This window comes from Muntiacus reevesi, chromosome 17 (genome assembly GCF_963930625.1).
Source record: "Muntiacus reevesi chromosome 17, mMunRee1.1, whole genome shotgun sequence".
In the NCBI taxonomy this organism is placed as follows: Eukaryota; Metazoa; Chordata; class Mammalia; order Artiodactyla; family Cervidae; genus Muntiacus; species Muntiacus reevesi.
In genome coordinates, this window is record NC_089265.1 from 48,153,987 (window position 1) to 48,169,359 (window position 15,373).

The window sequence follows — 15,373 nt, forward strand, 5'->3', positions numbered from 1 at the left end:
CACAGGTCAAGAAGCAACAGTTAGAACCGGATATGAAACAACAGACTGGTTCGAAATTGGTAAAGCAGTACATCAAGGCTGTATATTGTTACCCTTCTTATTTAACTTGCATGATGCAGAGTACATCATGCAAAATACCAGGCTGGATGAAGCACAATCTGGAATCAAGATTTCTGGGAGAAATATCAATAACCTCAGATATGCAGATGACACCACCCTTATGCTAGAAAGTGAAGAAGAACTAAAGAGCCTCTTGATGAAATTGAAAGATGAGAAAGAAAAAGTTGGCTTAAAACTCAGCATTCAAAAAACTAAGGTCATGGCATCTGTCCCATCACTTCATGGCAAATAGATGGGGAAACAATGGAAATCGTGACAGACTTTCTTTTCTTGGGGTCCAAAGTCACTACAAATGGTGACTACAAATGGTGACTGCACTCATGGAATTAAAAGACACTTACTCCTTGGAATTAAAGTTATGGCCAACCTAGACAGCATATTAAAAAGCAGAGACATTACTTTTCCAACAACAGTCCGTCTAGTCAAGGCTATGGTTTTTCCTGTGGTCATGTATAGATGTGAGAGTTGGTCTGTGAAGAAAGCTGAGCACTGAAAAATTGATGCTTTTGAACTATGGTACTTGAGAAGACTCTTGAGAGTCCCTTGGACTGCAAGGAGATCCAACTAGTCCATCCTAAAGGAGATCAGTCCTGGGTGTTCATTGGTAGGACTGGTGTTGAAGCTGAAACTGCAATATTTTGGCCACCTAATGCAAAGAGCTGACTCATTGGAAAGGACCCTGATGCTGGGAAAGATTGAAGGCAGGAGGAGAAGGGAACGATAGAGGATGAGATGGTTGGATGGCATCACTGACTCAATGGACATGAGCTTGGGTAAACTCCAGGAGTTGATGGTGGACAGGGAGGCCTGGCATGCTATAGTCCTTGGGGTCACAAAGAGTTGGACACAACTGAACAATGAACTGAACTTAACTGTATGGATGTGAGAGCTGGACCATAAAAATGGATGAGCAGTGAAAAACTGATGCTTTTAAACTGTGGTGTTGGAGAAGACTCTTGAGGGTCCCTTGGACTGCAAGGATATCCAACCAGTCCATCCTAAAGGAAATCAGTCCTGAATATTCATTGGAAAGACTAATGCTGAAGCTGTAACTCCAGTACTTTGGCTACCTGATGTGAAGAGCTGACTCATTTGAAAAGACCCTAATGCTGGGAAAGATTGAGGGCAGGAGGAGAAGGGCATGACAGAGGATGAGATGGTTGGATGGCATCACTGACTCATTGGACATGAGTTTGAATAAGCTCCGGGTGTTGATGATGGACAGGGAAGGCTGGCATGCTGCAGTCCATGGGGTCACAAAGAGTCAGACACGACTGAGCAACTGAACTGAACTGATTTACAACTATATACAGGTACAGAAAAGTTTCACTACCCTTGAAACCTTCTGTGCTCTGCTTATTCATCTTTTATCTCCTCTCCTCCCTCTAACCCCTGGCAGCCACTGATCTTCTTACTTTCTCTATAGTTTTAGCTTTCAAGAGTGTCATTTAGTTAGAATAATATAATATGTAGCCTTTTCAAATTGGCTTCTTTTATTTAGTAACATACACTTAACTTTCCTCTATGTCTTTTCATGGCTTGGTAGCTCGTATATTTTTAATGATAAATAATATTACTTTTTTTGGATGTCCTGTGGTTTGTTTATTCCTCCACCTATTGAAGGATGTCTTGGTTGCTTCCAAGTTTTAGCAGTTATAGAAAAAGCTGTGATAAGTATCTTTGTGCAGTTTTGTGTGTGTGTGAGCATATTTTCAGCTCATTTTTGAAAATAACAGTGAGTGTGATTGCCGGATCATATGTAAGAGAATATATAGTTTTTAAAGAAATCACAAAAGTTTATTCCAAAGTGGCTGTACCATTTTGCATTTGTACCCACCAGCAATGAATGAGAATTCTGTTGCTCCACATCCTTGCTAACATGGTTTTGTCAGTGTTCCAAAGTCTGCCATTATAATAGGTGTGCAGTGATATTTCATTGTTGCTTTTATTTACCTATTCCTGGTGGCCTATGATATGGAGAATTTGTTAATATGTGTATTTGTCATATGTGTACCTTCTGTGGTCTTTTGTGATTTAGTTCATTTCTAAGTCGAGTTTTACAAGTTCTTGGTGTATTTTTAAAAATAGTCCTTTATCAGATATCTTTTTTGTAAATATTTTCTCCCAGTTTTTGGTTTCTCTTCTTATTGATCAATTTCTTTTCTCAAACTTCCAAATATATCAAGGAGAAAGTCTCTTTTAATATTGGCACATCTTTCCTTTCAACAAATATGGAGCAGGATACAGTGAGTGTATTAGTTCCATTTCACAGATACCTTCTATTGTAGTAATGCAAACTTTTCATTTTATTAATATATTTTTATTTAAAATAATGGAACAGAACATAGAACCCAGAAATAAGCATACATACATGTGGTCATAGGTTTATTTAATTTATGATGAAAGAACCAAAAATGTACAATGGAGAAAGGACACTCTCTTCTGTAAATAGTGTCGGGAAATTGAATAGTCACATGTCAAAGAATGAAACTCAACCATTATCTTACACCGCACATGAAAATTAACTCAGAGTGTATTAAAGACTTGAACATGAGATCCAGTGCCATGAAATTCCTAGAAGAAAACATGGGCAGTAAGCTCCTTGATGTTGGCCTTGGCAATGATTTTTTTTTGATTTGACACCAAAACCTAAGACAGCAAAAACAAAAGTAAACAGGTGGGACTATATCAACTTAAAACACTTCTTTGCATAGAAAAGGAAATCATCAACAAAATGAAAAAGGAACCTACTGAATGGAAAAATATATTTGCAAATCATACATCTAATAAGGGATTAATATCCAATATATGTAAAGAACTCATATAACTCAACAGCAGAAAATGAACAACTGAATAAAAATGGGCAGAGAAACTGAATAGACCTTTTTCTGAAGAAGATATACAGGTGAACAACAGATACACGAAAGATGTTCAACATCACTAATCATCAGGGGAGTGCAAACCAAAACTACAGCGAAATACCACCTCACACCAGTCCGAATGGCCGTCATCAAAAAGAACACAAATAACAAATATTGAAAAGGATATGGAGAAAAGGGAACATGTGCTCACTGTTAGTGTGTTTGTTAATTGGTGCAACCACTCTGGAAAACAGTCTGGAGGCTTCTGAAAAGGTGAAGACCCAGCAATTCCACTTCTCGGTATTCTTCTGAAGGAAATGAAGGCTAACTGGAAAACATATTTGCACCCTCATGTTCATTGCATTATTATTTTAATAGCCAAGATATGGAAGCACCATGTCATCTCTTGGATGAATAGATAAGGCAATAAGGCATACACATGCACACACACACACACATATACACACACACTACACGTATACATAATACAATATTATTCAGCCATAAAAAAAAGAAGCAATTAGTTCCATTTGTGAGAACTTGGATGGACATTATACTGAGTGAAATAAGTCAGACAGAGAAAGACATATACTGCATGACCTCACTTGGAATCTAAAACAAAATAAAACCAATGCAAAGATAGTACCAAACACGTAGAAACAGAGAACAGGTTAGTGGTTGCCATAGCAGTTGGGGAGAGCAAAATGGGTTAAGGTGGTCAAAAGGTACAAACTTCCTATTATAGATAAGTCTTGAGGATGTAACGTATAGCTTGGTGAGTATAGTTAATAGTACCATATCGCATATTTGAAAGTGGCTGAGATAGTAGGCCTTAAAAGTTCTGATCACACAAACAAAAAATCTGTAATTATTCATGGTGATGGATGTTAACAAAACTTACTGTAGCGATCATTTCACAAACTATATGTATATCAAATCATTGTAATGATATATGTTAATTATATAAAAATAAAAATATTGTATTGACCAGATAGTATATACAAATGGTATAATACTCAAAGAGTACAAAGAGGTATATCCTTATCTTTTAACCAGTCAAATTTTATACAAACACAATTACAGCAAACAATTTCTTATTGGTACTTTCAAGGATATTATATTCATATAGTGTATGTATATATGTTTATAGTTAGTTTTTTAAAACTTAATTGATAGTCTGTTATTCATGGTATTCTTCACGTTGCTTTTTTTATGCCATTATCAGATATGGCAAAAATATTGAAGCTAGTTTATGCATAATTGATCAGCTGTTTATACCATATTGTCACTTTCCTGTTGCCCTCAAGTGAAAACAAGATATGTTGCTGAAAATTTTGCTCCAAAAATAGAAGTTAAAGAATTAAATAAGATCTAATCATATGGCTTTTGCACCCACATTTGTTCCTTTTGTTCTTTGTATTGTCTTTTTCCTTTGTTCCCTTAGAAGTAGAGGAAAGAATCAGTTCAGTTCAGTCACTCAGTCATGTCCGACTCTTTGGAACCCATAAACCACAGCACGCCAGGTCTCCCTGTCCATCACCAACTCCTAGAGTCCACCCAAACTCATGTCCATTGAGTCGGTGATGCCATCCAAACATCTCATCCTCTGTCGTCCCCTTCTCCTCCTGCCCTCAATCTTTCCCAACATCAGGGTCTTTTCAAATGAGTCAGCTCTTTGCATCAGGTGGTGAAAGTATTGGAGTTTCAGCTTCAGCATCAGTCCTTCCAATGAACACCCAGAACTGATCTCCTTTAGGATGGACTGGTTGGATCTCCTTGCAGTCCAAGGGACTCTCAAGAGTCTTCTCCAACACCACAGTTCAAAAGCATCAATTCTTTGGCACTCAACCTCCTTTATATTCCATCCATACATGACTACTGGAAAAACCATAGCCTTGACTGGACAGACCTTTGTTGATAAAGTAATGTCTCTGCTTTTTAATATGCTGTCTAGGTTAGCAATAACTTTATATCCAAGGAGTAAGCGTCTTTAATTTCACAGCTGCAATCAACATCTGCAGTGATTTTGGAGCCCCCCAAAATAAAGTCAGTCACTGTTTCCACTGTTTCCCCATCTATTTCCCATGAAGTGGTGGGATCAGATGCCATAATCTCCGTTTTCTGAATGTTGAGCTTGAAGCCAACTTTTTCACTCTCCTCTCTCACTTTCATCAAGAGGCTCTTTAGTTCTTCTTCACTTTCTGCCATAAGGGTGGTGTCATCTGCATATCTGAGGTTATTGATATTTCTCCTGGCAATCTTGATTCCAGCTGGTACTTCTTCCAACCCAGCATTTCTCACGATGTACTCTACATATAAATTAAATAAGCAGGGTGACAATATATAGCCTTGATGTACTCCTTTTCCTATTTGGAACCAGTCTGTTGTTTCATGTCCAGTTCTAACTGTTGCTTCCTGACCTGCATACAGGTTTTTCAAGAGGCAGGTCAGGTGGTCTGGTATTCCCATCTCTTGAAGAATTTTCCACAGTTTATTGTGATCCACACAGTCAAAGGCTTTGGCATACTCAATAAAGAGAAATGGATGTTTTTCTGGAACTCTCATGGTTTTTTTTTTGATGATCCAGCAGATGTTCACAATTTGATTTCTGGTTCCTATGCCTTTTCTAAAACCAGCTTGAACATCTGGAAGTTCATGGTTCAAGTATTGCTGAATCCTGGCTTAGAGAATTTTGAGCATTATCTTACTAGCGTGTGAGATGAGTGCAATTGTGTGGTAGCTTGAGCATTATTTGGCATTGCCTCTCTGGGATTGGGATGAAGACTGACCTTTTCCAGTCCTGTGCCCACTGCTGAGTTTTCCAAATTTACTGACATAGTCAGTGCAGCACTTTCACAGCATCACCTTTTAGGATTTGAAATAGCTCAACTGTATTTCATCACCTCTACTAGCTTTGTTCATAGTGATGCTTTCTAAGACCCACTTGACTTCAGATTCCAGAATGTCTGGCTCTACGTGAGTGATCACACTATCTTGATTATCTGGGTCATGAAGATCTTTTTTGTACAGTTCTTATGTGTATTCTTGCCACCTCTTCTTAATATCTCCTGCTTCTGTTAGGTCCCTCCCATTTCTGTCCTTTATTGAGCCTCACTTACTCACCAGTTTTTGTTGTTATGGTTTAGTCACTAAACTGTGTCTGACTCTTTATCACCCCATGGAGTGTAGCCTGCCAGGCTCCTCTGTCCATGGGATTTCCCAAGCAGGAATAGTGGAGTGAGGTGCCATTTCCTTCTCCAGGGGAACTTTCCAACCCAGGAGTCAAACCTTTGTCTCCTGCCAGAGATATCTGCAATGAAAAAATATTGTTAATGGAAATTTTTATCCCCTGATAGTTTAGAAGAGTCTGGAACATGAATCAAGCTAACAAAAGGGGAGATGGTTTTCCTTAATGGCTTCCACTCTGGAAAGCTAAGGCAGATTTAACAAAAAGATGCCACTAGTCTAATTTGATGAAGCCCAGGCAAACAAGTCCACAAATTGGAGTAATTTGGAGAAACTGTTCTATTCAAGTCATAGGCAGTCAGTCTGACACAAGTTTTGGACTCACCTGCTTCCCTTATCTTAGAGACAATGTTTTTGTCTGTTGCTAGGTTTTCACCAAAAATATATTTAGCCAGATTGAAAGCATTTTTCAATCTGTTCAGATGCATTTTAAAAATGAATTTGAGCACATTTGGCTTCAAATGGGTATATTTTCAGGGGGTCAGAAATACCAGTTTAATAGTGATCAAGGCTAATTGGCTCTAGTCATTAGTGGATGTAGCCAAGATCTGGAGTTAAAGTTCTGAGAATATCTGCTTGTTCACTCTAAGTGATGCCATGGATCTTAGCCAGTCTTCCATCAAGTGCAGGAGGTTTTACTGTAAGATTTTGAGGGAAATTAACAGGTGGCTTGGGACAGACCCTTCTCATCATTGGGGAAAGAATCCAATCAACTTAAATCACGTATGATTCATTAATTTATTAAACGTCACCTTAAAGTCTCTAAAATGTTCTGTTAATTCCAATAACCATCCTGAGAGAATAATCATAATTTCAATATTATTATTTTTATTACCATTTTATCTAGGTCAGGAAGCTAGAGATCAGAGAAGTTTAGAAATTAGACAATGTTCATATAGTTAAAAGGTAAATCCTAACTCAAATCTGACTCTTTCAGCTCCAAATCATGAGTCAGTAGCCTCATCTTTATGAAGATAAAAAAAATCATGTTTCTTAAATCACCAACCTGCTACCTCAGACTGACTTCAGCTAGTATCTGTTCTTTAATATCATAATCCCATATAAAAAACTTAGAGGGACACAGCTGTATGTAAATCATGATGTATGTTTTTATTTATTTATTTTAAAGTGCAAATGGTAGCTCATTATTGCACTGTTTTGTTTTTTTTTTTTTATTAGTTGGAGACTAATTACTTCACAACATTTCAGTGGGTTTTGTCATACATTGATATGAATCAGCCATAGAATTACATGTATTCCCCATCCCGATCCCCCCTCCCACCTCCCTCTCCACCTGATTCCTCTGGGTCTTCGCCGTATTGCACTGTTTTGTTCACTGCTTTTTTTTGGTCTGTAGAGTCGGTTTTTTTTTTTTTTTTTTTTAATTTATTTACTTTTTATTGAATGATAGTTGCTTTATAGAATTTTGCTGTTTTCTGTCAAACCTCAACATGAATCAACCATAGGTATACATATATTCCCTCCCTTTTGAAACTCCCTCCCATCTCTCTTCTCATCCCAACTCTCTAGGTAGATACAGAGCCCCTGTTTGAGTTTCCTGAGCCTTAGAGCAAATTCCCATTGGCTATCTATTTTACATATGGTAATGTAAGTTTCCATGTTACTCTTTCCATACATTTCATCCTCTCCTCCCCTCTCCCCATGTCCATAAGTCTTTTCTCTATGTCTGTTTCTCCATTGTTGCCATGTAAATAAATTCTTCAGTATCATTTTTCTAGATCCTATATATATGTGTTAGAATACAGTATTTATCTTTCTCTTTCTGACTCACTTCACTCTATAATAGGTTCTAGGTTCATCCACATCATTAGAACTGACACAAATGTGTTCATTTTTATGGCTGAGTAATATTCCATTGTATATATATACCACAACTTCTTTATCCATTCATCTGTCAATGGATATCTCTAGGTTGGTTCCATGTTCTAGCTATTGTAAATAGTGCTGCAATGAACAATGGGATACATGTGTCTCTTTCAATTTTGGTTCCCTCAGGGTATATGCCCAGGAGAGGGATTGCTGGCTCATAAGGTGGTTTTATTCTGAGGTTTTTAAGGAATCTCCATAGTGTCTTCCATAGCGGCTGTGTCAGTTTACATTCCCACCAACAGTGAAAGAGCATTCCCTTTTCTCCACACCCTTTCCAGCATTTATTGTTTGTAGACTTTTTGATGAGGGCCATTCCCACTGATGTGAGGTGATATCTCATTGTAGTTTTGATTTGCATTTCTCTAATAATGAGTGATGTTGAGCATCTTTTCATGTGTTTGTTAGCCATCTGTATGTCTTCTTTGAGGAAATGTCTGTTTAGGTCTTTATCCCACTTTTTGACTGGGTTGTTTGTTTTTCTGGTATTGAGTTGTATGAGCTGCTTGTATATTTTGGAAGTTAATCCTTTGTCAGTTGTTTCATTGGTTATTATTTTCTCCCATTCTGAGGGTTATCTTTTCACCTTGCTTAGAGTTTCCTTTGCTCTGCAAAAGCTTGTCAGTTTAATCAGGTCCCACTTGTTCACTTTTCTTTTTATTTCTTTTACTCTAGGAGGTGGGTCACAAAGGATCTTGCTTTGATTTATGTCATCGAGTGTTCTGCCTATGTTTTCCTCTAAGAGTTGTATAGTTTCTGGTCTTACATTTAGGTCTTTAACCCATTTTGAGTTTATTTTTGTCTATGGTATTAGCAAGTGTTCTACTTTCATTCTTTTACATGTAGCTGTCCAATTTTCCTAGCACCATTTGTTGAAGAGGCTGTCTTTTCCCCATTGTATATTCTTGCCTCCTTTGCCAAAAATAAGGTACCCATAGATGCATAGGTTTATTTCTGGACTTTCTATCCTGTTCCATTGCTTTATATTTCTGTTTTTATGCTAGTACCATGCTGTCTTGATGACTGTAGCTTTGTAGTATAACCTGAAGTCAGGAAGGTTGATTCCTTCAGCTCTATCCTTCTTTCTCAAGACTACTTTGGCTATTCAGGGTCTTTTGTATTTCCATATGAATTGTGAAATTTTTTGTTCTAGTTCTGTGAAAAATGTCCTTGGTAATTTGACAAGGATGTATTAAATCTGTAGATTGCATTTGGTAGTATAGTCATTTTCACAATATTAATTTTTCCGACCCAGGAACATGGAATATCTCTCCATCTGTTTATGTCATCTTTGATTTCTTTCACTAGTGTCTTATAATTTTCTGTGTGCAGTTCTTTCATCTCCTTAGGTAAGTTTATTGCTAGATATTTAATTCTTTTTGTTGCAGTGGTGAATGGGATTGATTCTTTAATTTCTCTTTCTGATTTTTCATTGTTAGTATATAGAAATGCAAATGATTTCTGTGTATTGATTTTGTATCCTGCAACTTTGCTGAATTCACTGATTAGCTCTAGTAATTTTCTGATACTATCTTTAGGGTTTTCTATGTACAGTGTCATGTCACCTGCAAACAGTGAGAGATTTACTTCTTCTTTTTTGATCTGGATTCCTTTTATTTATTTTTCTTCTCTGATTGCTGTAGCTAGGACTTCCAGAACTATGTTGAATAATATTGGTGAAAGTGGACACCCTTGTCTTATTCCTGATCTTAGGGGGAATGCTTTCAGTTTTTCACCATTGAGAATAATGTTTGCTCCAGGCTTATTACTTATTAATCGTGTATGGGGCAAGTGGGGGAAATTGAATATAGCAAAAATGTTGGCAACTGCTACGTGAATTAGTGAAGGTTGTATAAGTCATATCTCCTGAAATATTCAAATGAAGATTCTTTTTTTCATCTGCCTCATAATTATGAAAGAAAGACTAGGGGTTTTATAGGAAACACTTTTTCTCAAGAAAAGTTCCAGGGCTGTTGAGGATTTGATCCCATGATTTCATGCTCAAATACAAAACTTATATAAGGCGTGAGCAGGGATTTCATTTGTGTTCAAGCTGTTTGAGCTGAACCAGCTGTTTCCAGAGCAAAGATTATAATGCAGGAAGTTCATGTGCTACAAGAAAATGCCAAAGTGCAACAATGAGGAATCGTAATTATATTCCCTGTAGATGATGCTTCTTAAACTAGAGACATAAAGATGTCTGCAGTGTGAACAAGGCCAGGGCCCTTTTCTATGTAGCAGGTAACTCATTCCAGCTGTTTGACCATGTATTCTTCTGTCAAGGCCTTTCCCCAAAGGTAGCAATAGCTCCAGGAGTTTTCTAGGCTGAATACTGCAAAAGATGGCAATTTTGCAGCCTGTTTAGTAGCTTCCTCAGACAAAAATGTGTTGCTATCACCAAGTCTCTTCTAATACAAATTCACCTTGTTGCTGTACTTTATGGAAAAGAACACTTGACCCTGGATACCCAAGTGGGCTGCATTTTCTGCCACTTCATTGCTGATCACATTTTCCTCAAGACATTCTATTGTGGCAAAATATAAAGGCATTTGTCCAAAATTTTTGAGACCCACCCAAGGGCCATATAAGTGTCATCATGTTTATTTTCTGGAATCAGGGCTTAGGGACAGCGTTAAAGGGAAAGATCTCTACCATTTCAAATCAAGTTTACTGCAAATGAAGCAGTGACGCAACCGTATTTCACACAAAATGCTATGTTTCTGGCTCTGTGAGATATGATCATCAGGCATGCTCTAATACCTCTTCAGTTGTCTCACCTTTGAATGCTGCACACTCGTCTTACTTATATTCTCAGATGCAGTGTTGCAGAGGACAAAATTACCAACTTAGGCATGGTGGGTTCACTTGGATCTCTGGCTGTGGGTGGCTAACACTGACAAACCTAGACTTTTTATTTTTTTATTTTTTGTTTCTTTTTTTTTCATTTATTTTTATTAGTTGGAGGCTAATTGCTTTACAATATTGTAGTGAGTTTTGTCATACATTGACATGAAGCAGCCATGGATTTACATGTATTCCCCATCCCGATCCCCCTTCCCACCTCCCTCTCTACCTAATCCCTCTGAGTCTTAAATCCAGAGTAAGTATATATCCAGCAGTCTGAAGTTTGCATCTTTGTACAGATTTGAGTCATTTTTATAATTCTTTGGAGATGAACAAACTTGGAGCAGTAAGCACTTTGAAAAACAAACTACCAACATGTTGTGAATGTGTAAACTGGGGGAAATTATGCCAAATTCAGAGGATAAGGAAACTAGAAAGCAGCATAAGTCATGGTTTCACTGAGACAAATGTACCTTGTATGTTGAACCTAACACTTACACATGGTTGATTCAGCAGTCCCCAGCTAATACAGGGTATTCACTGTTTTTGTGGACACATAATGCTCTTCACCCCTTTTTGACTTTGCCCAATGTTCCCTCTTGTGGATATTGTATCCCTCTTATTTCATTTATTAAAATATTTCTTTGGAAGAAACATTACTTATTTCCCCTTTCTAGAAACCACCTGCAGTATCAATAGAATGTTGAACTGGACATGTGGCTTCCTAGGATAAACATGACATTTCCCACCTTCTCTTGCATCAAGATGTGACCATGTGACTAAGTTCTGGCCAATGGCAGGTAAGTAGAAATGTCAGGTAGCAGCAGCAGCATTCTTTGCCTCTTTCCTCTCCACCACCGACCAGTATGGAGGCAAGGTTGCTGATGCTGGGAGACCTAGCTATCCCAGTGGCTTCGTGCGTGGAGTTAATGCTTGGTGAAGCACTGACTTATATTGTAGGAAAAAACAAACATCTATGCTCTGTGACAACCTAGAGGGGTGGGATGGGATGGGAGGTGGGGAAGTTCAAGAGGGAGGGGATGTTTGTTTACTTACGGCTGGTTCATATTGTTGTGTGGCAGAAGCCAACACAATATTGTAAAGCAATTATTCTCCAATGAAAATTTGAGTTTGAGCAAGTTCTGGGAGATGTGAAGGACAGGGAAGCCTGGCATGCTGCAATCCGTGGGGTCGCAAAGAGCCAGACACGACTGGGTGACTGAACAACAACAAAAATAAATTTAAAATAAATAATTTAAATCATTGTTATTTGGGGGTTTTGTCACTCATAGTAAACTTAATTCTAACAAAATCAACTGTCTTATGCTTTAAAGCTCTTTTTAATGCCAATATCATGTACAGGGCTCTGGATGAAGGCCATTGATTGCCGCAAGTTTCTTGAGCACGTGGAGGTCCTTTGGGTCCTATCTGTCTTCTCTTCTCATAGATTCCTCAAAGCCCCATCTTCTCCAGCTTCCCTTTCTCGTCAGTTTTCTTACTTTCAGATCTGAGCATGATCCCTTTTAAGCAATTTTCTGGAATACCATGTTTTCACTTTCAAACAGGATTGTAATACACATGGTGACCCCCGGGCCTATCTCTGGTTCACTTGACCTCTCAAATCTAGAAGCTCTGTGGGATGCTGGAAGCTCATGTTCCCTAAGTCTACTGGCCCATAATTTATATCCCCATCTGTGATTCTAGGTTTCCTGATTCCGGGGCCCTGGGTGCCCCTTCATTGCTCCCCAGTGCCCTATTTCCCACTCTCTGTGGTTTCCAGGCCCCACACCAAGGCTTGGGGCACATCCCCGATGCCTCTCTAGCATTCCTGAGCCCTCCCTGTGCCAATAATTGGTACAAGACATCTTAGCCAAATTTCAGGGCTCCAGGACTCTTTCACATCTGTAGCCCAGAGGTCTTTTTCAGTGTAGAGATCAATACCCGGCTTCATCAGTCTAGATGCTTTATGCAGTCAGGTTGTTTGTTGTTCAGTTGCCAAGTCATGTCAGATTTTTTGTGACCCCCATGAACTGCAGCACACCAGACTTCCCTGTCCTTCACTGTCTCCCAGAGTTTGCTTAAACTCATGTCCATTGAGATGATGATGCCGTGCTTTTCTTCCAAGGAGCACGCGTCTTTTAATTTCATGGCTGCAGTCACCATCCACGGTGATTTTGGAGCCCAAGAAAAGAAAATCTGTGACTGTTTCCACATTTTCCCCATCTATTTGCTTGGAAGTGATGGGACCAAATGCCATGATGTTAGTTTTTTGAATGTTGAGTTTTAAGCTTTTTCACTCTCGTTTTTCACCCTCAATCAAGAGGCCCTTAAGTTCCTTTTCGCTTTTTGCCCTTAGAGTGGTGTCATCTGCATATCTGAGGTTGTTGATATTTCTCCTGGCAGTCTTGATGCCAGCTAATGATTTATCCAGCCTGGCATTTCTGTAGATAATGTGGAAATACAGAAGCATACAGAGGCAAAAACAACAGTCTATCAATCTCTTAACCTAGAGGGAAGCAAATCTAACATATTTATTTCCTTATAGCCTCTTTGTTTATTTGTACATACTTAATTTTACAATGGTAACCTCATACTTCCTCTTCAGTTTTGCATCTGCCTGTCTACCTAGCAATTTACTTATTTATCTCTCTGTCTAGGGCCACAAAACACTCCAGTTTGTGGATATGCTAGACTTTACTTAAATAGCTTCTTATAGTTTAATTCTTATTTTTCCCCACTTTGCATTGTTGTGAATAATGATGTAATTAATATTTTTGTAGACAAAAGTTTTCCCTTTTGGATTATTTCTTTAGGTTTGATTCATTGAAGGTCAAAGAATTTTAGATTCTTGGAAGGTGTCATGAACCTTGATACATATTGCAAACTGTTCAAGCTGTATTAATTTCTCCCTCCCCAGTAATGTCCCACTATTCTCTTATTTGCCTAGAATTTTTATATTAACTTGTGGACACAGGGGAAGAAGGAGAGGCTAGGACAGAGAAGGTAGTGTTGACATATATACCCTACCATGTGTAAAATAGATAAAGAGAAGGAAGTTGCCGGATAACACAGGGACCCCACCCTGGCACTCTGACAACCTAGAGGGGTGCAATGGAGAGGAGGAAAGCTCAGGAGGGAGGGGATGTGTATATAATTATGACTGATTCACGTTGATGTATGGTAGAGACCACCACCACATTATAAAGCAATTATCCTAAAAAATTGAAAAAATGTTTACTGATGTTAAGGTTAGAAAAAGTTGTCTCATTTTTAAAGTGTGCATTTCTGAAGTTCCATTTTTTTTTTTCATTATTAGTTTGTAATTCTTTTAGGTCTCCTTACATTCTGATTTATCTGGGATCATCATGTTTTCCTAAATTTGAAGAAACTATATAAAAAAGAATTTTAAGTCCTTACTTCTCCTATTTAATGAGTATATATTTTCCCCTCAGTTTTCAATTTATCTTTTAATTTGGCTCATGATATTAATAGTTTTGAATAAAAAGCATGTAACAAATTATAGAATCAGACGCCCTTTTCTGACATTTTTGATATATCTTAACTTTAGAAAACCTTTCTCCACTCCTTACCCCAAAAGATAACCAGGAGTAACTGAGAAATTCTCACTTTCCTCCACTTGTTAACATTGATACTTTCATTAAATTCTATTAAATTTTCTGTCTCCAAGAGATCTGTTTTGGGCTTTTGTTCTGTCTTATTGATCTTTTCATTCTTATATCGATATTATTGCCTTCATTATTATAGGTCTACAATTAAATAATAAATTTCATCCCATAATTATTGAGTATCTGCTACATGTCAGAAACTGTACTTGACCTGGGGATACAGTGATGCACTAGATGGAGATGGTTCCTGCCCTCACATTCATGGTTTCTAGTGCAGGAAACTGGAGAGTAATTGACATTTTACATATCAACCCTATCAAGCATGAGCAATAAGAGAGGCACAGGGTGCTGAGAGAACGTATGGTAAGGATCTACCTCAGTTGAAATAAATCAGTGAGAGTTCCTAGAGTACGAATGTTTGAGTTTACTCCTGAGGGTTATGATAGACAGTCAAATATGTGAGAGAGGTTGATGATAAACAGCAGCAGGTAGAATGCCCAAAGGTCAGTAGAGAGCCTAATATATTTGAGAAATTGAAAATACTTCTGTGTGCCTGGAACAGAGTAAAGAAGTTTGGTTCTGGACAAGGGACTGATTTGCAGGGGCCAGACCACATTAAGGAGCATGGCCTTTAACCTGATGATCATGGGGAGTCACTGAAAGGGTTTGAGTAAGAGTGATTTCACCAGTTTCACATTCAAGTAGGATCTATCTGGCTGTAGTGTGGAGGGTCAGTTTAAGTAGATGCAAAAGATTGAGGCAGGGAAATCTAATAAATCACAAGAAAAA